This window comes from Gastrolobium bilobum, unplaced genomic scaffold (genome assembly GCF_033153095.1).
Source record: "Gastrolobium bilobum isolate Gb01-03AN ecotype WA unplaced genomic scaffold, APGP_CSIRO_Gbil_v1 utg9231, whole genome shotgun sequence".
Classification (NCBI taxonomy): Eukaryota; Viridiplantae; Streptophyta; class Magnoliopsida; order Fabales; family Fabaceae; genus Gastrolobium; species Gastrolobium bilobum.
In genome coordinates, this window is record NW_026897073.1 from 188,231 (window position 1) to 196,231 (window position 8,001).

The following is an 8,001-nucleotide window of genomic DNA, read 5'->3' on the forward strand; positions in this document are numbered from 1 at the left end:
TATCAATTTAAGGAAAGATTGAAACTTTCATAATATGAACCCTATATTTTGTAACAATACATTGATGAACGAAATTCCTTCACTATAGGAGACGATTTCAAACAATTTTTGTGTCAATAAATAACTAAAAGTTTGTTTCTCAAAAGCATTAAAGCAATTCAAGGTTTCAATGTATCGATTGAAAAAAATTTGAGAAATTTTCTGAACTTTCATGTAATTAAACCCAAAATTTCAGATTCGAAATTTTCTTTGAATATTCAATGAAAATATGCATATGATATATGGTTAGAAAACTCTTATAACGTAAAACAAAAACCCCAAGATTTTCAAGATCAATTAAAAAAAATTCCAAACCAAATTTTATCATGAACATTAGGTTCTATATGCAAATTTAGAATTATTTTTATAATTAAAAAAAATTGGGTCTTATAATCATATATGCATAGCTTTGATACCAAATGAAGAAGATAATTTTCAACCCATTAGATATGTGAAAAGCTGTTATTTAGTAATTTGAATGTTTGTTAAAAATTATATTATGTTTTACTGATTGAGAAAATTATATTAGATTTTATTTTTTTTATTAATTTCATTGCATTTCTTTGTTATTTTTTTATGGGAAAGATTATACTTACAACCTATTTTTATTTACAACTTTTTACAACCATATCTTAACCGTTGATTTCCGTCAATCAATGGTTATTATTTTCGCAAATCAAACTCATTAATTAATATTTAATTTACAATGAATGATAATCGTTGATTGACGAAAATCAATGATTAAGATATGGTTGTAAAATGTTGTAAACAAAAATAAGTTGTAAGTATAACCTTTCCCTTTTTTATTGACTCTTGTAATTTTGAATGGTTGTTAAAAATTCATATGATTTTTTAAAATCTTATAAATTCATATTGTCCTTTCAAATCTTATAAATTCTATTAAAATCCTTTAAAATCCAATCTTATGAAATCTTGATTGTAAAAAAAGTCTTTTAAAAAAATCTTTAAAATCTCTCCAATTCTAAATAGTCTTTCAAAATCTATAAGATTTTTAGCTCAAAAAAATCTTTTAAAATCCTAATCCAATACACTCCCCTTAGTTTTTGGGACACATAATTAAAAAAATAAAAATAAAAAGAGAGAGTTTAAACAAAAACATTATCAACTCAACTCACATCCGACCCTATAAAGTAACTCGATTTAATACAGAATAGGCGAAAAATTGCAATTTTCAGAATATGCTTCAAATTGCAAGGAAACATATCGGAGGAACACAAACATATAATATACAAAACTTCAACACTAACCGGAGGAATACAAATATACATTATGCAAAACATTCATTATTCACTCTTGATCTGATCCGGTCGGTGGTCGGTAGAGCTCTCTAATATGTTGGTCGAGCTTCAAAATTTCCGAAAATAATGAAAAAAATCATATCCTCCAGTTGGCTGACTCTGCATCGGAGGTCTTGGAGTTCATCCTCCAACTCCTTTGCAGCAGCAGACAAAGTTCTTCTTTTAGGCAGACGTAACTCTAGAACGGATAAATCTTTGGTACCATTGTTGTACCCAAGTGGGTACAACATTTTTCCACTTTTGGAAAAAATTTAAACACTTTTCAAATTTGTTTTTCCCGCCACATTGCACTTTTTTTCAAAATTGGAAAAATGTTATACCCACTTGGGTATAACAGTGGTACCAAAGATTTATCCTTCTAGAACATGTCGCGCCTAAACTGCAACATGCCAAATTGGAACATTAGGGTTTACGTCCACGGAAACTCCTTTTTTCGGTGGTGGTGGCGGTTTAGGGTTTGCCGAAACTGGAATATAATGACCCTAACCGGTAAATCTTTAATTATAGATTTATGTTGAGAATATAAATGTCAAATATGAGTTTAGAATTTGATTTCGAGCGTTTTGACACATCTCGCGAAAATTTCGTGAATACTGATTTTATTGGTAAAATACACTGTTGTAAAATTTACAGGTAGAAATCAAAAATGAAATTGATTAAGTCAAATTAAGTGTGAAAATTAAGTCCGAAGGGGATTAAAACCTAGGGACTAACTTGTAACTTTTATAAGTTTTTTTTTAAGTAAGTAAACCAACTAATTAAAAAGCTAGGTCAGTGAAGTTCCTTCCTCATGAAATACGATCCACTTGCATTCATGTCTTCCTATTTGCATTGCAGAAAACAGAGAAGGGAGGAAACTCCATGAAAATGAAAGCAAGCTCTTCACCTTGTATATTTAGCCATTTTTAGGTCTAGGTTCCTTCACAGAAAAGAAAGCCCTTGGTCTTGTGATAAAAGTGCAATCTTTATATCATCTTTTAAGGTTCTAAATCCTTTGTTCTACCTCCATGAAACTTGCAATCACTATTCATCAAAGGGTGTAGATGGTGAATTCTAGTTGAGTTGAAGCTTGGAGATTAATCTTGTGAAGAGTTAGAAAGCTTCCAAGGTGAGAAAATCTATTTGTAATGGATGATTCCTTTAATTCAAACTTAGGTTTTTCTTGTGTTTTGGGTTGACTATGAATGTATGAAATCATGGATGTATTATGTTTTTTTTAGATATGTCTTGTGATGAGTTTCAAGTAAAATAAACCAAGTTAAAGTGATAAGAACTTCAGAAAATCCATGGTTTCCTATTATACATGTTTCAACCAAGAAGAAAGAAATATGTGAGGAAGTGTTGTCCATGAAACTAGATGGTGTTTTATACTCCTAGTATTTAAAGATGTTGAGTGCAATGGGAATTAACTATGTATAAGCTTGTAAAAAGGTTCATAAACAAACTACCCTAGGTTTTGGTCATATAGGTGAAAGACCATGTAGGGAGTTGTTTTTATGTTGTTGTTGTGAATTAAGTGAGCAATGAAATGTATAAAAAAGAAATCCCTTGTAAACCTCTCCAATTAGGTTTCGGCCTTTAGGGTCTAATTAGAGGCTTGAAATGCAAATTAAAGTTGAACATGTATGTAGGCTTTGGAGTATATGTATGTATGTATAAGAGAATGTATGAGTTAAATGGTTAAAGAATTCCTTGGTTGTGAAAATGCCACTTTGAGGCTTATGTGCTTAAATTGTGGAATCTTGGAAAATCAAACATATGTTAATAAATCTTGGATTAGAGGTGTGTGATAAGCTTGAATTTGATGGACTAAAGCATTGGAATCATGAAATTGGCATGATTTCCTTTATGTGCCTCTTAGCCATTTATAAAAGAAGTGTGTTTTAAGAGTGATTGTTTGTGCTAGTAAGCACTTATATGGTCTAAGGACTATATGATTAGAAGTTTAAACCTTTGGGTGGGTTAGATAAAAGGAAAAATGAATAAGTTCCTTCTTTGGGCCATATATGTGATATTGGCCATTTTCAAAGGAGGTCTGTGCTAGAATAATATTTAAGGTGCTAAGAGGAATAATGAGTGTTCTGAAGGCCTTTTTGGACTATCCTAAGACTAAGAAAATGTGTGGAATTATGTGGGGATCTGTTGAACAAAGAACCACCCACCCATGGTCTAATATGGTTAAGTTAAAAGAAAATCGATTATGACTTGTGGGAATGGCATAATATTGGCATATGAATTGATAAGTAAAAGAAAGTAATTAATAAAGTGTGTGTCTTGTAGAATTACATGGCATTGCATCATTTTATTGAGTTTTGTTTTGAATTCTTTCTCTAGGTATGCCTAGGGATATTTCGAAATTTTAGATTCTTTTGGAGGAAGATAAGTGACTCGTGTGACAAGTAAAGATATTGTTAAAGCTTCAAGAGGTAAGCTCTATGTTTAAGGAGTTTTCTCCTACTTGTGTGCTCCACCATGGTTAGTGGACTATGGTTGGATTGTATGATTGTGTTTGATGCTTTGTATAGATGCATTCATATAGAGCTATATGATAATATGATACATTTTTTGTTTTGATGTGATTTATGTAATGATTTTTGGCCATTTATATTGTGCACTGATGTCCGCTTGGGGTACTTCCTTGGGAACACGTGCGCTGATTTTCGCTTGGGATCCTCCCTTAGGAATGACTGCGTACATCTCTGATAGGATATGTGTATATGCTCTGTTCAGTTATGATATTTGTTTATATGATGCACTGTATACTCTGTATTTGACTTTCATGCAAGAGTGTGCCTAGGATATGGAGAATTCTCTATAAACCTGGAGCTTATTGAGATTTGTTATTTTACCCTGTTTAGGGACATCATTTCAGGTGTACAGATCACTGGTGAGCCCTTATGGGGAAAGGATACGACCCGTGGCTAGAGGTGTTGTTGTGGATCAGATTTTGCATAGCAGTATGCTACTGTCATTTTGGAGTACTTTATGTTGATTTAGTATTCCATTTATTTTGGGGATCATGATATCTGATCCGTTATTTTGTATATGGTATGTATATGTTTTGTACATGTTTTCCTTTTTGATACATGTACATTTGTGTATTCACGCATGTTTATATGATTACGTAGTATTCAGTTATATGTATGTGTTGGTTATGCATGCTGTGAGATATAGTGGCAAGGAGCCAAGTTATGCATGAGCCCATGGATGGGTATTTAATCTTTGATGGATATCTGAGATTTCTGAAATTATGGATTATATGAATTGTTTATCAGGGAACCTTGAGAGTGGGATTTCTAAATCCCCATTTGTACGGTTTACAACCATTACACTGTCCGATTTTAGTCTCCGTCTAATGAAAGATGACTGCTTAGGAAATGAATTATAAATTAGAAGGAAGTTATGAAATATTATATACAATGTGAAATGGATTAAAGAAAAGAAAACAAGTTAGCTGGTCTTTTCGTAAGCTAATGTAAGATTATATGTTAAGTCTTCCGCTGATGCATATTTTAGTATCATATGTACATTAAGGCTTTATTTGGGAGTTTGGAGGGGAAGGAAAGGAAGGGGATCCAAAGAGGAGGGAGGGAAAGGAAGGGAAGGAAGGAAATTGGAGGGTATTTCCTTCCCTTGTTTGGGAGTTAAAAAAATGGTAAGGGAGACAAGTTAAGGGTTAATGACATATTTTTACCTTTTTAACCCTTTTAGAAAATTAAAATAATTATTTTAGTTTACAAATAAAATTAAATTTAAAATTTCTAACAAAAATATTTATGGACTTTTCACACTACTAAAAATGATCATATTTTCGACGAAATTTCTGAGTTGCAAACGACGAAAATTCCATCGAAAAAGTATTTTTCCGTTGGAATACTTTTCGTTGAAAGGAGACAAAAAATTTTATCCGTCGAAATTTTATACAGAAATAAATTTTCTGTCAAATTTTTCAACGGAATTTTGTTTCCGTCAAAAGTTTTGACGAAAATAATTTCTTAAATGTTTTTGAAAAAAAAAAAGAATTCCGTCGAAACTTTTGACGTAACATTTTTCTTCCAAAATTTTCGATGAAAATGTGTTCCGTCAAAATCGTTTACATAAATATTTTTCCTAAAACAAATTTACGAAAATATTTTTCGTCAAAAATTTTCTTTGGAAATATGTTCGAAAATTTCGACGAAATTTAGATTCTGTAATAAATTTTGACGAAATTTTTTTTTCGTCCAAAATTTTTGCCAAATGTTTTTCATCACATTTTTTTACAAAAATAGTTTCCATAAAAATTTTTTGATTGAAATGTGTTCTGTTGAAAATTTTGATGAAAATATTTTTCGGAAAAAATTTCAACGAATATGTTTTTTGGTCAAAAATTTGAAGGGAAATGATTCGAGGAAGTTTAGATTCCGTAAAAAACTTTGGCAAAACAAATTTCCAACGAAAAATTTTTCAAAAATATTTTTCGTCAAAAAATTTTATGTAAATATTTTCGGCAAATTTTTTGTTGTAAATGTGTTCAGTTGAAAATTTTGCTGAAAATATTTTCCGTAAAAAAATTTGACGAAATTTTTTTTCGTCAATTTTTTTTCATAGAAATGTGTTTCGTCAAAACTTGACAGAAATGTGTTCCGGTGAAAATCGTGATGGAAATGTTTTTTATCAAAAAACTTGACGGAAATATTTTTCGTCGAAAATTTTCGATGGAAAAGTGTTTCGCTAAAAATTTTGAAGGAAATTTTTTTTGTCCAAAAGTTTAACAAAAATGTTTCCGTCAAAAACTTTAGACGGAATTTAAATATGTAAAGAATTTTGATGAAACTTTTTCCCATCAAAATGTTTGATGGAAATGTGTTTCGTTGATAATTTTGATGAAAATATTTTTCGTAAAAAAGTTGAACGAATATGTTTTTTTGTCAAAAATTTGAAGGGAGATGATTCGAGGAAATTTAGATACCGTAAAAAACTTTTTTGGCAAATTTTACGTATTTCCATCGAAAAAAATTTCAAAAAAATTTTACGTAAATATTTTTGGCAAATTTTTTGTTGTAAATGTGTTCATTTGAAAATTTTGCTGAAAATATTATCCGTAAAAAAATTTGTCGAAATTATTTTTTGTCAATTTTTTTTCATAGAAATGTGTTTCGTCAAAACTTGACAGAAATTGTGTTCCAGTGAAAATTTTGATGGAAATGTTTTTTATCAAAAAATTTGACGGAAATATTTTTCTTCGAAAAATTTCGATGGAAATGTGTTTCATTTAAAATTTTGAAGGACATTTTTTTCGTCAAAAATTTTAACGAAAATGTTTCCTTCAAAAACTTTCGACGGAATTTAAATTATGTAAATAATTTTGATGAAATTTTTTTCCATCAAAATGTTTGATGGAAATGTGTTTCGTTGATAATTTTGTTGGAAATATTTTTCGTCAAAAATTTCGATGAATATGTTATTTTGTTAAATAGTTTGACGAAATTTAGATTCCGTAAAGAATATTGACAAAAAATATTTTCTGTCAAATTTTTTTACAAAAATGCTTTTAGTCACAAATTTTGATGGAAATATTTTTTTCGTAAAATTTTGATGGAATTATTTTCCGTAAAAAATTTTGACGTAATTGTTTAACATCAAAACTTTTGGTTGGAAATGTGTTTCGTCAAAATTTTTGATGGAAATATTTTCGTTGAAAGTTTTGATGAAATTTAGATTCTGTCAATAATTTTGATTGAATTTTTTTTCTTAAAAAATTTATGTCAATGATTATGGCTAAATCTGGTTCCTTCTCTAATTTCGTCTTTAGTTTTGACAGAAATTTTTTGACGTAAATGATTTTCATAAAAAATTTCATCACTATTTTTGACGAAATATTTTTCGTCGATAAATTATGTCGGCATTTGAGACTTTTCTAATATTGTCACATTTAAAAATGATTCACATTTATGTAGTTTTCACATTTTAATGCTAAGGGTAGATAAGTAATTTTTAATATTTTCCCCCTCAAATCTCTCAATTTGGGAGAACTTTAATTTTAAGAATAAAGAGAATTTTGAAGGATTTAGTAAAATTCCCCAATTCCTTCCCCTCATTTTTTTAAACTCACAAACAAGGGAAGGGTTTACTAAAACCCTCCCTTTCCTTCCTTTCCCCTTCTAAAATCAACTCCCAATCAAAGCCTAATTGAATCGGCTCGAGACGAGGATGTTACATTTATGCTATCAGAGCAGTTGCTCTTTCATGATGTATAACATATAATGTTTGAATTTTAATGTTCTTGAGTGTTTTTCTTTGAGTGCTATAATATGCATGTCTGATCATTGAGTGTGAGCGTAGCTAACTCATTCCTTTGTGTAATATGTGCAGAATTATGGTTCCTCCAAGAAGGACTCCGAAACCCCCAAGTGACTAGTCAGATCCTACTCTGGCTAATATGGTTGTGCCCTGAGCAAATCGTCGGGCAAAGAATCCGCAACCAAATCCTATGGTAACAGCTTTGACTGCACTGCAGCAAACTATGGTTGCAACTAGCAGCAAGAGCTTGAATTAATTATGAAGGCAAATCAGGATATGTTAAAGGTCAATAGATTGACTAATCTTGATATGATGAGACTTGTATTTGCAGAGATGCGTGCTGGTATACAACCACAGCCAC